The sequence below is a fragment of the Phymastichus coffea genome, unplaced genomic scaffold, assembly GCF_024137745.1.
Source record: "Phymastichus coffea isolate CEN01 unplaced genomic scaffold, Cenicafe_Pcof_1.1 PCOF00002, whole genome shotgun sequence".
NCBI lineage: Eukaryota > Metazoa > Arthropoda > Insecta > Hymenoptera > Eulophidae > Phymastichus > Phymastichus coffea.
The window spans coordinates 4,338,722-4,361,296 of record NW_026706813.1 but is presented as its reverse complement, the minus strand read 5'-3'; the positions used below and the strand labels follow the sequence as shown (position 1 = coordinate 4,361,296).

General features: G+C 37.1%; 1 protein-coding gene across 5 annotated transcripts in view; it reads left to right on the top strand.

Annotated features, from left to right (window-relative positions):
• LOC131663161 (apoptosis-linked gene 2-interacting protein X 1) overlaps positions 1-22,575 on the top strand; it is a 1,103,979-nt gene that overhangs the window by 880,045 nt on the left and 201,359 nt on the right. The window lies entirely within an intron of this gene.

The window sequence follows — 22,575 nt, the reverse complement described above, 5'->3', positions numbered from 1 at the left end:
AAATCAGGAGAAATTATTTTCACAAAAACCAGTTTTTTACGATTGTGGCACTCTATTACCACCTAGGGGTCTGAAAATTTAGGTGAGAGAGCCTCAAAATATGCTCTTTCGAATGACTGATCTCCGATAACGATTCATTCTTAGGCAATTTTAACATTGTAAACCCGCTATAGCCTTTGATGAAAATAATTTTTTGTCGAATAATTTAGATATGACATGCTAAGAAATTAAAAATTATGTAGTTAACATTTTTTTACAATTCAAAGACATACGAATTGTTAGATTTTATAAGTTTGAAGTATCGTTCAAAAAAATTTTAAATCATTTGATTGTATGAGGACTCGACTGTCTCCTCACTCGGACACCAGGCGGCAGAACCTAGCAGTATCAGTGGAAGCAGTCACTGCAATCATGAGACTTTCTTGCTTTTGTGAAACCTTCCCTTGAGCAACGGATAACGGAAGCACATAGACTTTTGTCAGAACTTACACATCAGTCTCGTTAAAACTAAATTCGATTGTCACTCAATAAATATTTAGATTTGTTCCCACATCTAATACTCGTGATTACTTTTCCTTGAAATAAAAACTCTAAAATTGTATTCAAGACTAACACTATTTGAAAACTTTTGAAAATAACTTTCAAACACTTCTTGATTAAATCTGTATACAGGATGTCCAAAAAGTAACGATACACCTGAGAAATTTTCTAAGCCGGTTATTTTTTTAACCGGGTGAAGGTTGTTCTTGAAGTAACTTTTTACGAGGAATCCGATGGTAACCTTGGATTTGACCTTGAACCTTATTTTCAAGGTTATTTTGAGGTCAACCTCATTTTTTTTAATGGGTACCCCTATTTTTTATGGCGGAATCGAAAAAAGTGAAGACTCTCACGTATGGATGAGTTGAGGTTTGAGGTTAATGTGACCTCTAGGGGTCAGATGAAGGTCGAACTGTGGCTTTGTAATAGTACCGGGATTTTAGTGGTACAAGGAAGCAAATAAAGGTCATGGAAACCCCCATTTTCGACAGCGGCAATCGAAAGAGCGGAAAATTTCACATCGAAATATCTACTTAGATCATAAGTCAAGGGCAAACTTAAAGTTTAAGGTCAGTCAAAGGTCATCCAAACTTAAAGACGCCCTAAAATTTTTTAAAGTTTTTTTCATAATGGAGAAGGGTATTTATTTAGTAATTGCCCATCGGAGATCCGTAACCTTGAATTTAACCTTCAACCTCATTATCAAGGTTTTTTCAAGATCAATTTTTTTTACTTTTAGCGTTACCCAGGAACAACGACGTGGACGTAGTAAAATCTGTTCCTTTGGGGTGCTTTATTTTCGTGAGTTTCCCTCGCGTTTCACGATCGGGGTGCTTGATTTTCGTGAGTTCCTCTCGCCTATCAACAATGATTTTTTACGCTTATTTTCTTAGTAACTTGATTAGCCGGTTAAACTTTTTAAGGTTACTATCCCATACCTATTCATTGAAAATCCACTAACAATTTCACTTGATTCTATCCTTAGGAAATGTACTATGCCTGACTTTATCGTTTTGAGCTTATTCTTCGGGACAATTGCATTTTCAAAAATTAATATTTAAAAAAGCAACATATTTGAAAAGATTTTACCATTCAAAAATCTCCATAAAGCATTAGTGCATTAGTCGGACTGTAGTAGAACTTTTTTGTAAAAGTACTCAAATTATAATTTTCATTTTTTGAAAACATTTATTTGGGTTGCAAACTTTTTGTTTTTAATTATGATTGATTTTTGAGTAAATTTCGATTCGCTGACTTAAAATGGAACGCCTCACTGAACGAGAAAGAATATCACTTCTTATGATGAGAGGCTGGGGTGGAGTAGAATCTTACAGGGCAGTGAGAAATCTTTTTAATGAGACATTTCGGGTTAATAGAACTCCAATTGCTGTGTCTACTGTTCAGAATACTATTTCAAGGTTTGTAAATTTTGGCCATGTCAGAAATCTACCTAAGTCAGGCAGACCACGCTCAGCAACAAATGAAGAGAATTTATTAAATGTTCTATTATCATTCACTGAAAATCCACATAATTCCATCCGCAGAGTTGCTCAAGAGCATGACATAAGTACATCGTCCGTACATATCATTTTAAAAACAGCAAAATTCCATCCGTTTAAAGTACACCTGGTTCACAAGTTGAATGAAGACGATTTCGATCGTCGTGTTGAGTTTTGTGAAGATATGATGGCACGCATAATTGAAAATCCAAATCTTCCATCAAACATAGTTTTCTCTGATGAAGCAACTTTTCAACTTGACGGAACATTAAATCGACATAATTGCAGGTACTGGTCTGCGGAAAATCCACACTGGATGCGAGAAGATAAATCGCAATATCCGCAGAAGTTGAATGTTTGGGCTGGAATAGTGAATAATCGAATCATAGGGCCATTCTTTATTGATGGTAACTTAAACGCTCAAAATTATGAAGAGATGCTTCGTAATCAAATAGTTCCAGCAATTAGAGAAATAGTCGGAGACAACTTCGAAAATACATGGTATCAGCAGGATGGTGCTGCAGCTCACTATGGACGAGACGTTCGAATTTACTTAGATGAGGTGTTTGATAATCGGTGGATAGGAAGGAGAGGCACAATTGAATGGCCAGCTAGGTCCCCCGATTTGACGCCTTTAGATTATTTCTATTGGGGTTATCTAAAAGATCGGGTATACAAAACTAAACCCCAAAACTTGGACGAATTACGTCAAAGGATCATAGACGAATCATCTCTCATTCCTACTGAAATGATCCAAAATGCTGTTGATGCTTTTTACCACCGATTAGCTTACTGTCAAGAAGTGAACGGTGAACAATTCGAGCACTTAAAATAAGATGTGCTGATGTAAGAAAAATCATACGTGAGAGGCCAGGGGAACTCACGAAAATCAAGCACCCCGATCGTGAGAGGCGAGGGGAATTCACGAAAATCAAGCACCCCGATCGTGAGAGGTGAGGGGAACTCACGAAAATAAAGCACCCCAAGGGGACAGATTTTACTACGTTCACGTCGTTGTTCCTGGGTAACGCTAAAAGTAAAAAAAATTGATCTTGAAAAAACCTTGATAATGAGGTTGAAGGTTAAATTCAAGGTTACGGATCTCCGATGGGCAATTACTAAATAAATACCCCTCTCCATTATGAAAAAAACTTTAAAAAATTTTAGGGCGTCTTTAAGTTTGGATGACCTTCGACTGACCTTAAACTTTAAGTTCGCCCTTGACTTATGATCTAAGTAGATATTTGGATGTGAAATTTTCCGCTCTTTCGATTGCCGCTGTGGAAAATGGGGGTTTCCATGACCTTTATTTGCTTCCTTGTACCACTAAAATCTCGGTACTATTACAAAGCCACAGTTTGACCTTCATCTGACCCTTAGAGGTCACATTAACCTCAAACCTCAACTCATCCATACGTGAGAGTCTTCACTTTTTTCGATTCCGCCATAAAAAATAGGGGTACCCATTAAAAAAAATGAGGTTGACCTCAAAATAACCTTGAAAATGAGGTTCAAGGACAAATTAAAGAGAACCGTTGAAAGTTACCTGGGGTTATCCTTTTGCTTGTTTTGTTTAACCACTGAATTCGCGAGATTTTTAAGAATTCATACTTTGACCTCCAGTTGACCTCTAGGGGTTACCTCAACCTCATACCTCAATACATATCTCGACGTAAAATTTTCCGCTCTTTCCGATTCCGCCATAAAAAATAGGGGTTTCCATTTAAAAAAATTAGGTTGACCTCAAAATAACCTTGAAAATGAGGTTCAAGGTCAAATCCAAGGTTACCATCGGATTCCTCGTAAAAAGTTACTTCAAGAACAACCTTCACCCGGTTAAAAAAATAACCGGCTTAGAAAATTTCTCAGGTGTATCGTTACTTTTTGGACACCCTGTATTGATTTTGACTAATGACATAAAACTTTATAGTTTATCCAATTTTTCTCGTGGGGGGTTAAGTTGAAATATATATAACCGGTAATATATCGGCATATTAGGTTACGGAATTTTTTTTAATTTTGTACAATTGTTGTACAGATAAAAGTGAGATTTTTCCCAAATTTTGATGACGACACATTCGTTTTATCAAAAGTTATTAATAATTAAAAAAAATGATAAAAATTTTCAGACGGTTATATTTTAAAAACTGTAACGGGGTGGTTATCTAACAAAATAGGGTATTTATTAACGCACAAACTCCCACGATGTAGAGCTAATCGCCGCTCTGTTAAACACGTATAGTTATACGTGTATTCGCCTTTACGTTTGATACTTTCCTTTCAGTGTCTTCTTTCCAATCAATTTGAACTCACCTTAATTCACTTGACTTGTGGCATTCGATCTATCTTAGGTGTGGGTGACCTAATGCTTAATCCAACTAATCCCCTAGACGAAATCGGATTAAAACTTAATCCTTTATAGATCTGTTAAGCTATTTGGAATCGAAATGACGTAAACGGCGAATATAATTAATAATGTTTAATTCATAAAAAACTACAGTCTTTTATGGGCCGAAAGATTAACGCACGCGAATATAATTTACAATTATTTATAATAATTCAGTGAGAGAGAGAGAGCGAGAATTTGAACTTTTGCCGCGAAAACTAATGCTCGTCGCGAATACAAAAAATAACGCTCGCAATTGACAAAATACTTTCGATTGTATTTTGTCGCGCAATGAAAAGGGAGGTGCACCTAGCCTGTTGTGCAATTCCGGTGATCAGCCGTAATTGTTTAATTAGCCAAATCAACTGTTGGTGATCCTCGAGTAGATCAGCTGCGTTGCCTCGCTCACAAATCTGCTGCTGCTTTTGTTGCTGCTGCTGTAAATGCTGTTGTTGTGATGCTTCCTCGCTACACTCGCACGTATCAAACAGTCCAGGAAAACTTTATCAAAAAACGGCAAAACACTGTGCAAAATAACTGGCTTTACTATACATGTAACAGCTGAGGCTTAACTGAATATTACTGAAACTCTCGCGCGCCCTCTCTCTTTTAGTCGTTCGAACTAACATCGCTAGTGTACCGAATCGCGAACGGATCGATTAATCGAATCGACTACCGTTGCAAAACTCATAAAGATATCGAAGTCAGATTTTATCAAAATACTTATAATGCCTTAAAATTTCGAAATAATTACAACAATAAACAATAAAAATTTTTTTTCGAAAGTTATTAACTTTTTGTTTATACAATTGCTAATATCTCAAAAAGTATACTTTTTTTTGAAAAACTCTTGCTCTTGCGTGTTCGTGAGGATTTTTGCTATCAAAATCAATTATAAAATTCAAGGGCCCGACATATCGGAAAGCGTAGCCTTAATCAAAAGAAGACGCCTCGATGTAAGGCTGCTGTAGCGTTTCAGTGGACTCACGGTCGAAAGGCACTTTATCTTTCATCTAAAAAACTAATAAAGATACTGAAGTCAAATTTTTTCCAAAATACTTATAATACCTTAAACTTTCGAAATAATTACAACAATAAACAATAAAAATTTTTTTTCGAAAATTATTGTAACGGTCCTATCTATGAGCTATTTATTAGATTACTGAATTACCGCAACCCGTTAAACGCATACATCTCTTTACTCAAATCAGCACATTAAACGGCACCACCTTACCGATTATTTGATTGTATTAGTACAAGAGTCTAATTTTATATTGAAAATAAGGAACGTGACGTCACAAAGTCATAGATATAGATATCATGATTTTTGTTATTTAAGAAAAATATGTTAATTAGAGATAATTTTGATATAACAAAGTATTTCTTATATAGATTTTAGTACGTAGATTGAGAATATAGTCATACGAATTGCGTTTAACTATTAAATAATAATGAATTTTAATATGCAAAGTTAATTTATTTATTACACTAAAAATATGAATTATTAGAAAAATGTAAATAGTCCAAATGCAAAATGAATAAGAAATAAACATGAGTAAGAATTGGTTTCATTGATAACAGCTTAATAATAACTGTTATTAATAAATAAACAATTAATAATTTATTTAAACAATAAGTTGTATATAGAACGAAAGCGTTAATTTTATACTTAATAATGACAACTTTATAATTTATAAATCTTAGATAATTAATCTAATAATTGCGTTATAATATTATAGAAAAAACCGTTAAAAATATGAAAATTTATTATAATTCAAATGTTTTTAACTAATTTGAATATTTCTTTTTAAAAAATACTTTTAAAATTAATAAACTATAAGGTTATGTAAACATTTAATAATTTTCCATTGTAAATATGGTAATATTACATTAATTAACTTTATTAGTTAATAACTGTTATGTGTATCGTAATAGACACACATGTTGTTAGTGTCTTTCTAGCAAACGAGCGACACTATAACTCGATGTGGTGTATTGCTGCATACATGAGACCCCGCTCACTTAACGCTCGCTAGTTAATTATTAGATATATTTTAATCGTATATGTATATTTATGGAAAAAAATCAAATAACTGGAATATATATATATATGTGTATATAGGGGTTCTTTATAAAGTTCGAATTAAAGTATACTCGGAAATTTTAGCAGCTTGGAACCGAGCTTGTCGAAATTTCGTAGACGTACGGTTTATCCCGTACACATGCATATCATGTTATCCGGGGACGTGCTTAATTTCTAAATACTTAGTCAGCGTAGGCTATAACGCTATGTAATTGAGAAGATCGCGTTACTCTGGCGCGACCGGTATTTATGATAATAAACGGAAAGAGTCGCGAAAGCAAAATACCGAAGCCAATATAATTAAAAATTTAACGAACGCATACACGTCTACATATATACATATGTATATATATATATATGTAGTTATACACAAAATGAATATGCGGAAATTTGCCAAATGGTAATTAATCCAAATATTGTTATTATTATAGAAAAAAATAAGTAAGAAGAAAATAAGTTTACACTAATGAACCTTGAGTTACTTACTTGTTAGAAGTTTATTTATTATTATTATTAGTAGGTTTGTCCTCGAAATTATATAGTTATAATTGTATATATATCGTCAAAATATTCGTCCAGTAATATATAATCCTTTTATTATTTTGCTGGTCCTTATAATAACTGTTATCCTTGTACAAGTAATTATGCTGTAATCGATCTGAACGTACGCCGTATACGTATATATATATATATATATATATGTGTGTATTTTATAATAATGCGTTAATAGCTGATAGCAAGGATATGAATATACTGATTTGGTGAATTTAACAATAAATAAAAACTGATTGACAAAAAGAAATCTGAGATCAAAACTATACGAAAGCAACTGAATAAAAACTGTATGTAAATCTGAACGGAATACGTCTGCTCGGGATTAGCTCTGGCGCTAGACTGCCTTTGTCAGGCGTGGGCGATACAGTCATCCCACGCGAGAGTGTTACTACCGTCATCGCATTACTACGCGGCCGCCGAACTGCTTACGCGTGCTTAACGTGTACAATTAATACGCGCGGCGCGATTATACATAATACTAGTACATATAAGTTTTACATTACATATATCAGGATGAATTTTTTAAAAGTTCTCACTTAACATCCTCCCCCCCTTAGAATGATTACCGTCCTCGGGAATTATATGTCCAATGAGAATGAGTAAACATGAATGATTAAGGATGACGAAAAAGGGTAATATATGTACTATTAAAATGGTTACTATTCGTGTTATATCATTATTTATTATTATATATTTTTTTTTTTATAAAAGTAGGAGAAAAGAAGAGGGAAAAAAAAAAAAGGTTTCTAAGGATTGGTGAGGTTAAAGGTTGGTAGCGTTTGTGGGCATCGCTGCCAACTCGTCCAACATGTCTTCTAGGATGGTGGTGAATACTAAGTTTTGTCCCACGGATTCTTCGGACTGTTCCGGTTCCACCCAGTCCTCATATTGACATTGTCGTAAGTGGAGGTGGAAGCTACGTTTTTCGAAGGACTTGTCACATAGCCAGTGTTTCTTCCAATCTTTACCTATTTGCTTGTTGCATAGGTTTTTATGGGCTTCGAAATCTCTCTTCATGACAATGCCTTTGCATTGTGCATGAAAGACATGCTGATTCTTGTTGTGTAGAGACAGGGGTACAATTCTCTCCAGTTCGTTCAATTTGGCCCCATATACCCTATGGTATAGTCGGACAGCCTCAGCAGCAGAACCTTTGGACACAAATCGCACACTGCAAGTCAAATGGAAGTGCGAACCATATGTCGTGATAGGTGTGAAATACATATAGTCCAGAGTCCCACAGAGTGCCAAGTCTTTGAATACTTATTCCCGCGAACAGTACATCGGGATTCGGAGGAATACCCGATGTCCAAATTCGTTTTCTCTGATCACAACTCTGGAAGAGTTGGGATTTAAGGACTGGATACTATCATTCAGGTAGTTGTTTAAGGCCGAATGATAGTCCGCGTGGGCGCAGTAGCGTATACGTAGGGACTTGCGTCCATCCAGTCGAGACTCTAATTGATGCAGTTGTTCGATAGGCCCATAAGTTAGAAGGTTATGGACTACATCAGATTCCGCGTTGACATGATTATATCCTGTAAGATTATGTCCATTTATAAGAAAATAATAGTAGGATAAGGATATACAAGGGAGACATTAGTAAGAGTTTTAAAGAGAGTATATGAATGAATGAAGTTGTGAGTGATAAAGACAGTCTGTGAAGTCCGATTATATGATTATTGTCCTTTTACCCATTTTACATACTAAAATTTAAGGTAAAATAATGCAGGTTTTGATAAAGGAAGATGTTCGTAACATTACGAAGCTATATAAAATTGCATATATAAAATAGTTCATGTAAGAGAGGAGTAAAAAAATAAAAAAAATTAAAAAAAATATTTTTTTTATGACGCAGCTGTATCTTCTAAGTATTTTTCATCTTCCGAGTTGACCTCAGTCTCGATTTCTCCGTCAGTCATTTCCAAGTCTTGTTCGATGACCGTTCTTTGTGGACGGTCATATTCTGGATTTGGTTTCTTCCTGTATATTTCTGTAACGTCCATTCCATGTCCTATTCGTGATTCGGTTAGTGTATTAGAGGAGCCGGCGGCTCCGGTGTTTGTTATTTGTACCAATAGATTTGGCATGTATCTAGGTTTCTCCGACAGTCGTTCGAGTGAGTTTGATGTACGCCGTTTTTTGCTAACTTCACGTCGTTCGTTGTTAAATGCAGAATTATTTTTGCTCAACCGCAATGTCCTCTGGTATTGCCACTTGCAAGTATAGAAGTGTTCATCTTCTCGTTTTGCATCGATATAATCGTCACATAACCAGCATAATATGGTTCGCTTCGCTTCTTGTTCACGGTCATTAGCGTATTGCGCACCATACTCAGGGTTACTGAGTTGTAAAGCTCTGGTTGCATCCTTCTCATCACGGTATTGTACATACCCCAATGAAAGTCGTCCTCTATGGTCCCTTACTACTCTATGATATAGTAGTCGTCCAAATTCGGCAAAATGTTCGAAAAATTCAATTTCCCTGTTTTGTTCCGGGACCGTCCAAGGTAGTCTACAAAATAATCTTTTTTTATTAACGGGTGTCTTTGGTTTTATTATTATACTTTTGTATATTCGAGATCTTAAGTCAGCTGAATATACGGCTTCCTTTCGGGAGGTTCCGGTAATGCCTTGCGCCAGCTTTCTAGCCTTTTCAGCCTGTTTGGTGTCTTGGTATCGGCACAGTGCCAATTTCGTATCCGGTCCTGATGTGCTTTCTATGGAGTGGAATTCAATAATCGTCCCTACAGATTCCAATTTTATGAGTAAGTCGCTCAATTTTATGTCGGTCGAATACAAGAATCTAATGCCTCTCGGATCTTCAATACTCGAAGCAAGCTGAATATTCATTATGTCCAAGAAGAAAGCTAGGGCTAAAAAAAAATATACGGGTCCGTCCATACTGTTTCCATACTCGAGATAAAGTCCGGTACTAATGGTCCCAATTGTGTTAGTCAGTAGTTTAGGTTGTTACAGGGCTTTGTTTCGGAAGTCCCGATTTCATCTCTTGGTTGTTTAAGGGAAAGGGAATTTCGGGGTCGGGTAACATATTAGTAAGATTATGTCGAGTGACGTTAGTTGTTTCTGGCGTATTGGTGAAGGTAATCACAGTAGCAGGGTTCTGTTTTATGTCCAATTCGTTAGTTTTCTTAGTATAGTTAGTACACGTTTCCCATTTCTTTGTTTTCCAACATTTATAAGTTAGCAAGAGTGTAGCAGTTAAGAATATAACTCCATTCACTCCCAACCCTCCGTAGATTAGATTCGAATGATAGGATGTAACTCGTTTATGCTCGCCTACTATTTCCATTTTGTCCATTATTTCGGTTAGTGTTCTTTCTTTATTTTTCCAGCCGACCAATTGAGGTGCCCATTTTATCGTTTCTTGTCGTTTAGGTGATGTTATTTGGAGATTATCGGGGGATTCATTTAGTATAGGGTAAAGGAAGGATACATTGAGGGTGAGGTCCGGTTTGTAGATATATTGCTCTGTAGCACTTCTATCTATTTCGGTCATTAACGTTGCGTCAGTTGTGTGTCCTATACACCCTGGCGCTAATCTAATAATACCAATGCCCTCCATACGGACAGGTTTATCTTTATGACCCGGACAACTGATACGTAAGTTGTCGGGTTTTATCGCTGAAAATAACCAGGATCCGTCAGATTCGATGTAATTCCACTGCGTCGTTCGTTGTGTCCTAATTACTAAGTCACAATTATAGATTTCCTTTTGCGACGGTTGTAATAGCATTCGGACTTCACAATCCTGGTTGAGGTTAATGTCCAGTAGCGGCGCCTTGGTCGGACAAATAAATGCATAATGTGTACTTATACATTTTTTTAGATTGGTATAATCCAAACGCATATATTGTTTTAGGTCATTGTTCAGGGCCAGATATGGGTATTTGTATCTTATATAGACTGAATTTCCTGTAGGCGTGTATGATTGCGGGACTAATATGGAATGCAACCTGTAAAGGTTATATGAGTTTCTGTCCACTAAGGGCAGATGCAAAACTATGAATGTCCGTCCTGATTTGTGAATGGCATCTACTTTAGAAATTTTTACAATCTCTTCTATTCTTAAATATTCTGAAGGTATCGGAAAATCCAAGTCATGATATGCGTGTTTGATATCAGAGGTTATTTGGTGTAGTACGTCAGCGGTAAGCAGGTCTGGGTGTATTCTACCCTCTCTGACATTATGTAATATGTCCAATAGTCTCCTGGATTCATCAATACAATGATCTAAACGCGCCTCTAGTGCTCTTCCGTAAGAATACAAGAGCATAATGTAGTCCCATTGCTTTCGGTCGTCCTCTACTTTATTTAGTACATCCGTAACTTGCGATTCTAGGCGTGTTATAATCTCGCTATGTTTGTCCATCATAGTATATAATTTGTCCATGCCGGTTAATATTACATGAGTTTTCTTTTCTACTAGGTTCGCCATAGTTTTCTGGTCTGCAAATAGTTTTTATTTATCTCATTAATTTCGTCTTCTGTTATTAGTCCAAATAAGCTATGGCTAAGCGTACCAATGCCTCCAAAAGGCGTTAGACGTTTAGTTCTTATACTATGTGGGCTCCTTATTTTGGGCGGAGCAACACCGTCCATTGTTTTAGAAGCATAAATGACGTCTTCGTGCAAACTATTTAAAGTTTTCATTTTTAGGTCCAGTACTTGTGCTCCCAACTTATTGGCACAGGTCGCCATGTGTAGATGAATAACACATTTGTCATAAAATGAGCGGAAATCTACCGATTGTCGCGACTGTGTTACTAAATAAGCTATATCGAGAGCTATATAAACTTTCCAATCAGCTCTTTTCATTTTAATCTGACTCAATTGTTCATAGTACAGTCCAGGATTATTGTCTAATTTTTCTATTGTATATGTTTCCTGTCCTTTTGTCCATAAGAAAGGTAGAAATAGCAACGACAGTAGATAGAATTGAATACACATATCGGTTAGTGCAAAAGAGGGGAAAAAAAAATATAATAGGATAGTCCTGAAAATATATGTAATCACATGTAAAGAACGAAAACAAAAATACAGATTCGTCATAGAAGGGGAAAAGAAAGAAAAATTAAATAGGAGCAAAAAGAAGAGAAAAAAGGAATTTCAACATGTATAATAGTGCGACTAATAGTGATTAATAAATACATAATAAAATTAAAACAAAATATATATACTATAGTTTTAATTTAAGCTTGTCTACATGCTTTCTAATTCTTTTACCATTTGGCAATTCCAAAATAACATTTTTGTGTCCTAGTATTTCAATAATTTTAAGAGGGTTCTTATAGTAACTATCTGCCTTGCCTACGCGGGGCTCGTTTAAGACCCAGGCATAATCGCCTTTCTTACCCTTAAACATGTTTATTTTACTGTCATATCGTTTTTCAGATCGTACTTTCGCAGTTATTTGGTTCGTACCGGCAGCTAATTTTAATTCCGATAATCTATTAACGAGGTCTATTAAGTACTGATTATAAGTACCCAGTTTTTCTTCTCGCGGTATCATCATTGGGAATCGAGCTATTCGTCCGTATACAAGTTCATGAGGCGTATAGCCCGTTGCAGCATGAACGCTGGTATTATAAGTAAAGACTGCGAATGGAACCAACCTGTCCCAATCATCGAAGTTTTCTGAATAAGTCCTCATAAAGTCCATAAGAGGGGCATGGCTACGTTCCAATGACCCGTTCGTTTGAGGCCTATATGCGGACGTAGTAAGGTGATTTACCTTAAAGAGGTGTAACAAAGATTCAACTATATCCGACAAGAAGCTCGTCCCTCGATCTGAGAGAATAGCCCTAGGGGCTCCGAATTGACATATCAGATGTCTAGCGAGCGCGTCGGCTATAGTAGTCGCCTTTAAATCCTTTATGGGTACAATGATTACGTATTTCGTTAGGTGGCATTGCATTGTCAATAAATGACAATTACCACGAGGTGTCGTCCTCAGCTTGCCTACCGTGTCTATTGAGACCTTGTCAAAAGCTTCTATAGGAGTATCGGTGACAATCATCGGTTCATGGGTTTTATGTCTGTCTATTTTCTTTTCTAGACATTTCGGACATTTCCTAACATAGTCCAGTACATCATTTCTCATGCCCTGCCAGTAATATCGGGCCCTTATTTTCTGATAAGTTTGGTTTACTCCCTTATGACCTCCTATTAAACTATCATGTAACGTTTTAATGATATTTGTTCTCTCTTCTTTGGGAGGCAAAGTCGTTTTCCCGTAACATACGGTAACCGTTATCGGACTACCTTCAAAGGCTCCGATCAATAGTTCCATTAACAAACCTGGTCCCAAATCATCTGCGTAATCACCTTTCCTAGATATACGGAAGCTATTAACCTTATCACGAATTAAGAGCTTCTTTAAATTAGCCAATCCGACCTTAATAGTTTCTACGCTCGTTGAGTTATAATATTTGTCCTTTACCACTACGGAGTATATCTTATGTTTTTTATAATTTGTCGTCAAAATTTGTCCAATCTTAGGTTTTTTATTTTTCATATTACGTAGGTCAATAGCGCCTATCTCGCTTAATAATCTGGCTATTGCCATAGTATTATCACAATCCCGTGAAATCAGATGTACTATGTTGTCTCTCTGGTAAGTTAAGCATTGTTGAGAGTTTCTCACATTATTTTGCAAAACGAAATACCCAAGACCCAAAAGGGTTTCGCTATCTTCTGTATTTGAGGAACTAGGATTTTTATAATCACTAGATCTTTTATACTGACTTATGGGTCCCTTTGCGTTAGGCAGGATGAAAAAGAAGTCATCATCTATGGGAGCCTTCGAAAAATTCAATTCGACCGCGGATTGTGTAGTCTCGGTATTTACACTTTCCTTTTCTTCCGGTATTTCTTCGAGTCCCTTAAATTTAATACCCGTTTGTCCCTTTTTTAATGGGGTACTTCGGCTTTTAGGTTCACCAATTTTCACATTAGGTGTCACCGATAGTTCTCGTCTCTGCAAAGGGATTAGCTCATCCCTTTCGTTAGATTTTTCACGTTCACTGATATGAACAGAGTCGTTGTCTGATGTTATTGTATCGCTCTGAGGTTCAGAATTTCTTTGTTCTATTTCGGATTCCACAGCGTGTTGCGACAATTCCACCAATTTTTTTATTCTTCTTTCCATTTCTTCGTCCGAGTTTTCGTCACTGTATGGATCCATTTCTCCTAGCACATTCTGTAATTCAGGATCTACTTCGTCCCCATCAGAGAAGTGGCTAATTTCGTACGGTTCTAAATCTCTATTGTCCCAATAAAACGTCACGTCTTCGGCACTACGATGTCGTCTCAAACTCTCCTCGAACCTAGCACACGATTCTGCAAGTTCATTTTGAGTTAGGTTGGTCACGAATTCCTTTTCGGTAGAATTGTGTTTATTGTCAAAGACGTCGTCGTCATTAGTACTGTCAGTGTTATTACTCGTTTGAGGGCCGGTCACTTCAATATCCAACGATCCATCACTTTCGTCAGATTGCGACGTTTGTTGTGTACTCGATTCAGTATTTTCAACTAATGTTTTGTCCTGTATATTTTGAGCTGAATCTTCTAACCTTTCGGTTTTCTCCTGTTCCCTTAATCCAGTACGAGTAAAATCTGGAATCGGGGGTTCGCTTTCAGAACTCCCTTGTTTGCGTGTGTTAACGTCTGTTTCGTCTATACCCGTCGACGACATCATAGATCTCTGAAAAAATGTCGGGTTTTTAGTAGCGATCCTATCGGTTTCTACACTAGATTCGTCCGTTAGAGCCTCATAAGATCCTGCGGTGTCAACCTGACTCTGGATTTCTTGGACTCTCGCATGTTTTTTTATTACAGGCGTCGTTAGAGGCGTATCTTTCCTCACCAGCGGCCTCCGGGAAATGTCAGTCCTAATTCCGCTTTCTCGGTTAGTCGAGGCATTACTCGAATTTTGACCTTGCGGTATCTTCGGTCTAGTTCCCGAAGCTCGTGTCGTAGGATTCCTTTTATCCGTAGGCAATTTAGTCCCTGCCTTTGACCTTTGACCGGACGTACTAGGCTGTGGGTCGGCGGCAGTCGTCAGTGGAGCAGGATTCTTACTCCTCGTTCTCCCAGCTATCACACTATGTTCCAACTCTGGCTTTTGTTTGTTGGTTTTAGAGCCTAAAGGTCTACCTATCGGTCTAGATTCGCCAGCAATCGAGTTTGCTCGTTTGCGCATTCTTTTCTTTTCTTCCTCTAACTTTTCTTTAGCGGCCTCTTGTTCTTTTGATTTGTCTTTCCACTTCTTGAACATCATTACCTGTATATTAGGTATATTGTCATTGAGATCCTGTTCGCACTTTTCTTTCTCTTTTAAATACTCGTTCAGGTCCACTGGGTTGCGGGAAAGTGAATCGGCATTGCAGTTCAATTTACCGGGTTTAAATTTGAAGGTGTATTGAAAATCGGTGAACTTGAACATCCACCTCATCAATCTTTGTCCCGGGTCTTTACGGTTGTGCATATAATTCAATGGCTCGTGGTCGGCTATTAGGGGGAATTTCTTGCACATCAGGTATGGGCGGAATTGATTCATGGCATATAATCACGAAATGCATTCCTTTTCTGTCGTCGTATAATTTCTTTCTGATTTGTTTAATAATCTCGATAGATATGCCACCGGGCGCTCCACACCATCTACTTCCTGCGATAGGATAGCCCCTACAGCATAGTCCGAAGCATCGGTAGTCAAAGTGAAAGGTTTCTCGAAATCGGGGAATGTCAGTATGGGAGCTTTACATAGGAGTTCTTTTAGTGTATTGAAAGCTTCTTCTTGTTCGGGCCCCCATTCGTATTCTCTGTCCTTTTTAGTTAGGTCACTCAGTGGTTTCGCTATTTTCGAGTAATCTTTAATAAAACGTCGATAGTAGCCTGATAGTCCCAAAAAGGATCGGATACTTTTTACACCGGTTGGACGTGGAAAGTCCATGACCGCAGAGACCAGTTTTGGGTCCGGTTCCACGCCTCGTTTGCTAATTATATGTCCTAGGAATTTGACTTCTCTACGCAAGTATTCTACCTTGTCCGGCTGTAGGACCAGTCCTGCATTAGACAATCTTTCGAATAGTTTTCTGACCTTTCTCTCGTGATCATCCAAGTCCTTTGCATAAACTATTATATCATCGAGATAAACTAGCATCTCGACGTTTAGCAATCCTCTTAGTAAATGGTCCATCATTCGTTGAAACGTAGCCGGGGCGTTCACCAAACCCTCGGGCATACGTATATACTGAAAATGTCCACGTAAAGTAGAAAATGCAGTTTTAGCTTTGTCCTCGGCTTTCAAAGGAATTTGTTGGAAGCCATTTGCAAGATCGAATGTTGAAAAATAGGTACAGCCTCCTAGCTGGTCTAAAATATCTGCGATGTTAGGGAGAGGATAAGCGTCTCCAATAGTTCTACTGTTCAATTCACGGAAGTCTATCACAATTCGCCAACGTGGTTTGCCATCGCTTCCAGCTTTCTTCGGTACAATCCATAAAGGAGAATTATAAGGGGAATTTGACTCCTCTATAATTCCAACCTTAAGTCGTTTCGTAATTTGTTCTTCTATAAACTGCTTATGAGCCGGTGGGTGTCGATATTGTTTAGTGTTAATGGGTACATTGTTTTCCAGATGAATTTCATGTTCAATAATACTTGTACATGGTAACGGCTCACCTGGCAGTAAAAATACATTTGGGTATTGTTTTATCAAGCGTTTAATACTTCTGTATTCGTTTGGTGCCAAATGTCCTGTTCTCAATAGTTTAAGTAGCCTCTTATATTTTTGTTTGAGTTGTATTTCAGCATTCCGTGGAGTAGTGCATTCGCTTTCACTTTCCGAAGGCGAACTACCCTCGGGATTTATATGCTCGAATGGCAGTATGATCCTCGGGTCCACTTCTATTGTCACGTCTTCATCAAAATGAGTATTAACAGCCATAATTTTACAAGTTCCATTTTGGTTTGTTACTACTCCTTGTCCCATATATACTCGATCGTCTCCTACGTTGATTCGGGGGAGATAACCTTCCACTAGATTTGTCTGTACCAGGTTTATTTGGATAACTTGGCGCGACCTTGCAGGTATCTTATATTTTACCTTGCTATGGTTGATGTTCACATCATTTACATTAATTTCAGAAGAATCGGTCTCCCCTTCATAAGGAGGTATTTTACCTTCTTTCAGCATTTCTTGGTACTTGATGGGGTACATAGCGATAAGATCGTTACGTAGATTGTTTATTGGAATATTCTCTGGCAGAAACGGCACTGGGTTCATCACATCGCTGTTTAACATTAAGGCATCGTTGTGATAAGATATCACAGCCCTTGTAGTTTTCAGAAATGCTCTTCCCAACATTCCGTCTTCTTGTATTGGAAAATTGTCCCAAACAATATGAAATTTAGTACTTCGTCCATTTATGCTTAGCATAACAGTCCCCAACGTTGGTACTGTATGAGCTGTAATGCCACTAAGCGAAGTAGCTTCCCTCGGATTAAAAGTCGTTGTCCACCTCAGAGTCTTAAATTTAATTATATTTACTGAAGCGCCATTGTCTACCATAAATACTGTCCATTTTTGATTAGTTTCAGGTATACAGAACCTTACTCTCGTCGGCTCATGGATCTCACAATCTCCATCGCCAGATCCCCGATTCGCGGCAATGCAGACTCCTGGTCCTCCATACTGGTAGCCAGGGGTTTCTGTAATACTGTCATTACAGGTGCCGGTGGCATTCCCTCTTTCTGACTCGGCTGGTCTGCCAGTTGTGCCAGAACTGCCTTGGCTTCCTCGATCATTGTTTGTGTCGGTTTTGCGAGGCTCGTCACCTTGATGTCGGGACGAGCCGTTTGCGAGTTTAAAGGCTCAGCATTCGTCGGTTGGTTATACGGCGGATTCGGTCTTAATTCTCGTTGGTATTGTCCAATTTGTTTCAACTGGCCGTTTTGTCCTTGGGGCGATCCAAGTCTCGGTTGATCATAATTAATCGTGCCATACCGTCTCCCTGTAGGATACAGATAAGTGTCTGTATCCGGATTGTATAGTCTTCCGTTATTTTGTTCATACGAGCGGCCTTGCGAGTTTTGGAATCTCGGACTCCAATTCCCAGTCCTAGGCTGATATTGCCTCTGTCCTTGAAATCTATTATGCTGAGAGTTACTTCCAGAGTAGCCTCCGTTATTGAAGTACTGATTATTATTGCTTTGATAGTTATTACCGTTCTCTGGATTTTGTTGAAATTGCCTCTGTTGGTACTGGTTCTTTTGGATGTAGAGTTGTTGAAATTCAGCGGGCAATTCTTCGAATTCAATGGGCAACTGTTCTTCTGATTCCAATCCCTGCTCTTGCACGTAAGCAACGTCCAAATTTTTGTTGAAACCAGTCCATTTGTTAGCATCAAATTTAGGTTTCATATTATTTCGAGCCTCAATTCTCAAGGCTTCTTTATAAGCATCGCTCAAACAAGTAGGGCATTTGACATCCACTAAGTCCCCTATTTCTTTAGGTAGACCGTTTACAAATATTTTTACTACGGCTGACTTCAATGGTGTCAACATAATCTCGTTAAATTGTGCTCCCAGTTCGTCTTTTAGTGCGTGTTCTGCACAATTCAACAATATATTAATTCGGTCATGGAAATCTCCGACAGTATCGCCCTGTTTCATTCTTAACGCATGTAGTCTTGCATCGTAATAAGCAAAATCCTTACACGGTGCAAATCTTTCCTTTAAAGCTTTCGTTAATTCTTCCGCAGTATTAACGGTTTTTCCATACAAACAGTCCCTAGCCGGTCCCCTTAATTTTGCTATAACGGCCTTTACATAATTCGGTCTTTGGGCGACAGGTACTGTGGCAGATCCATTTTTTATATCCTGAATAAAATCTTTTAATGGGAGATTCTTTCCGTCGAACTCCGGTATTCCTAACAAGGAGTTTTGTAGAGCAAAACTCGCTGATGCCGATTGCAGCATAACTAGAGTTGCTTGTTGCTGTTCTTGCGCCTGCTGTTGCGCTGCTGCTACCGCCGCAGGGTCCATTTCGTTTTATTAAGTAACGCTAATGTGTCAGTCTTATTCCTGACTTCTACGCTAATCGCATAATATTATCTTCTTATTTCGGAGACGGTATAGTGAGTATATAATAAAATTTTAAAATAATAAAATTAAATATTAAAAATTATATTATAATTAAATTAATCAATTAAATTAGAATAATTAATTTTTAATTAATTAAATCAATTAATAACTAATTTAATCCATTAAAATAAATTTAAATTAATTAAATTATTTAAATATTAAATATAGTATAAATATATTATTATTATAATCATACGCCCTATTTGGTAAATAATATTTTTTTTTATATATATATATTTTTTTTATATTAAGCGTTAATAATTAATTAATTAGGAGCGCCAAACAGCAAAGTAACCACGCTCTGCTACCATTTGTTATGTGTATCGTAATAGACACACATGTTGTTAGTGTCTTTCTAGCAAACGAGCGACACTATAACTCGATGTGGTGTATTGCTGCATACATGAGACCCCGCTCACTTAACGCTCGCTAGTTAATTATTAGATATATTTTAATCGTATAAGTATATTTATGGAAAAAAATCAAATAACTGGAATATATATATATGTGTATATAGGGGTTCTTTATAAAGTTCGAATTAAAGTATACTCGGAAATTTTAGCAGCTTGGAACCGAGCTTGTCGAAATTTCGTAGACGTACGGTTTATCCCGTACACATGCATATCATGTTATCCGGGGACGTGCTTAATTTCTAAATACTTAGTCAGCGTAGGCTATAACGCTATGTAATTGAGAAGATCGCGTTACTCTGGCGCGACCGGTATTTATGATAATAAACGGAAAGAGTCGCGAAAGCAAAATACCGAAGCCAATATAATTAAAAATTTAACGAACGCATACACGTCTACATATATACATATGTATATATATATATATGTAGTTATACACAAAATGAATATGCGGAAATTTGCCAAATGGTAATTAATCCAAATATTGTTATTATTATAGAAAAAAAATAAGTAAGAAGAAAATAAATTTACACTAATGAACCTTGAGTTACTTACTTGTTAGAAGTTTATTTATTATTATTATTAGTAGGTTTGTCCTCGAAATTATATAGTTATAATTGTATATATATCGTCAAAATATACGTCCAGTAATATATAATCCTTTTATTATTTTGCTGGTCCTTATAATAACTGTTATCCTTGTACAAGTAATTATGCTGTAATCGATCTGAACGTACGCCGTATACGTATATATATATATATATATGTGTGTATTTTATAATAATGCGTTAATAGCTGATAGCAAGGATATGAATATACTGATTTGGTGAATTTAACAATAAATAAAAACTGATTGACAAAAAGAAATCTGAGATCAAAACTATACGAAAGCAACTGAATAAAAACTGTATGTAAATCTGAACGGAATACGTCTGCTCGGGATTAGCTCTGGCGCTAGACTGCCTTTGTCAGGCGTGGGCGATACAGTCATCCCACGCGAGAGTGTTACTACCGTCATCGCATTACTACGCGGCCGCCGAACTGCTTACGCGTGCTTAACGTGTACAATTAATACGCGCGGCGCGATTATACATAATACTAGTACATATAAGTTTTACATTACATATATCAGGATGAATTTTTTAAAAGTTCTCACTTAACAATAACATTTGACGACACTATTTTCGATAATTGTAAATTACACTAAATTAACAAATAACGAATTCTGTAAAGTTCACATGTGTTGAAAGCTCATTATTAATGTTTATTTACTTGTAAATTAAGAAAACTCATTTCTTAAAATTCGCGAATGTTTCTTGAATATTCGAAAACTTCTCAAAGAAAACGCTCCTGCGAAAATAGGCGGGAAAATTTGTGTATAAATACGCCCACTATTGCACAGGCTGGCATTTACTTCTAGCCTTGCAAAGTGAGCGCATGAATCTGAATAAACTTGGCTAATACCTAAGTTCTTTCTGTCATTGTGATTAACTGAGCAAGACCTTTCCTTTCCTATAATTCGAGCTCAACTTATAGAACATCTCGCGCTATAAGAAACTTGGGCCGAATTATATCCTCTACAAGGAAGATTTTAGCTCTGATTATGGGACAATTCGCACCATAAGAAACTAGGGCATAGTCTCACTTTCCCTGAAATCTTATTCATATTCGCATATATTTGATTTATCAATTTATTTTATTGACAAGTAGAGTAGATTTATTAGAAACGAATTCTTACTCATTAACGCAACTAGATACGGGAGTATGAATTATTATGTATAAGTGATACAAACATCACATTATTAATTTTTTGTTTAAACAATTGCTAATATCTCAAAAAGTATATTTTTCTTTTGTAAATTCTTGCTCCTGCGTGTTTCTGAGGATTTTTACTATCGGAATCAGTCATAAAATTCAAGAGCCCGACATATTGGAAGGCGTAGCCCTAATTAGAAGAAAATGCCTCAGTGTAAGACCAAGAAGACGTTCCGTTGCCGTTGTGACGTACACCGAGGCATCTTTTGATTAGGGCTACGCCTTCCGATATATCGGGCCCTTGAATTTTATGATTGATTTTGATAGTAAAAATCCTCAGAAACACGTAGGAGCAAGAATTTTTAAAAAAAAAGATATATTTTTTAAGATATTAGCAATTATTTAAACAAAAAGTTAATAACTTTCGAAAAAAAATTTTTATTGTTTATTGTTGTAATTATTTCGAAATTTGAGGCATTACAAGTATTTTGATAATAATCCGACTTCGACATCTTGATTAATTTTTAAAATGTAGCCGTTTGAAAATTTTTTATCATTTTTTGTCACCAATAGTGGTGACGACGTTCAGGGTGGAGTGTCGAGTGCTCACACTGCTCAACATGTGCGGCCTCGGCAGCTGGGAGCTCAATCTCAGAAACATCCACAGCAGCGCAACAACATTAGCGAAGAAGCAGTCGCAGAGGGCAGTTCTTCTTTTCTTAGTATAATCGGATACGGTTGGCCACCGTATCCTCATCGATTTAGCGGTAAGTGCGCTGCACTTGGTATTACATTTTGCGTGCGATCCCGCGCAGCGTGCGCGGTGAATTTATAGGTAGCGTGCGTGGGAATAGTCCGTGAAGTCCGCTCTCTCTCTCCCCATTCGAATTATTGTGTCGAAATAGCGTGCGTAAGACTCTCGGCAAATCGTCCCTTATACAGGTTTAGTTTTGACTAAATAAAGTGGTTAGAGATCAGTAAGAGACGATCTTATTATTTCGTCTTCCCTTTGTCCGGCATCGGTGTTATTGTTTACATTCGATTCGAATGCACCGGTAATCCAGCACGGATCGCGTGAGCATAGTAGGAGCTGTTCGTCGACCGAGGTGTTTGCAGAGTCCGACGGCGCGCTAGTAAGTTAGCGCACCAGCGCTACTTTGCGGGGGGATTGCGCACCCAC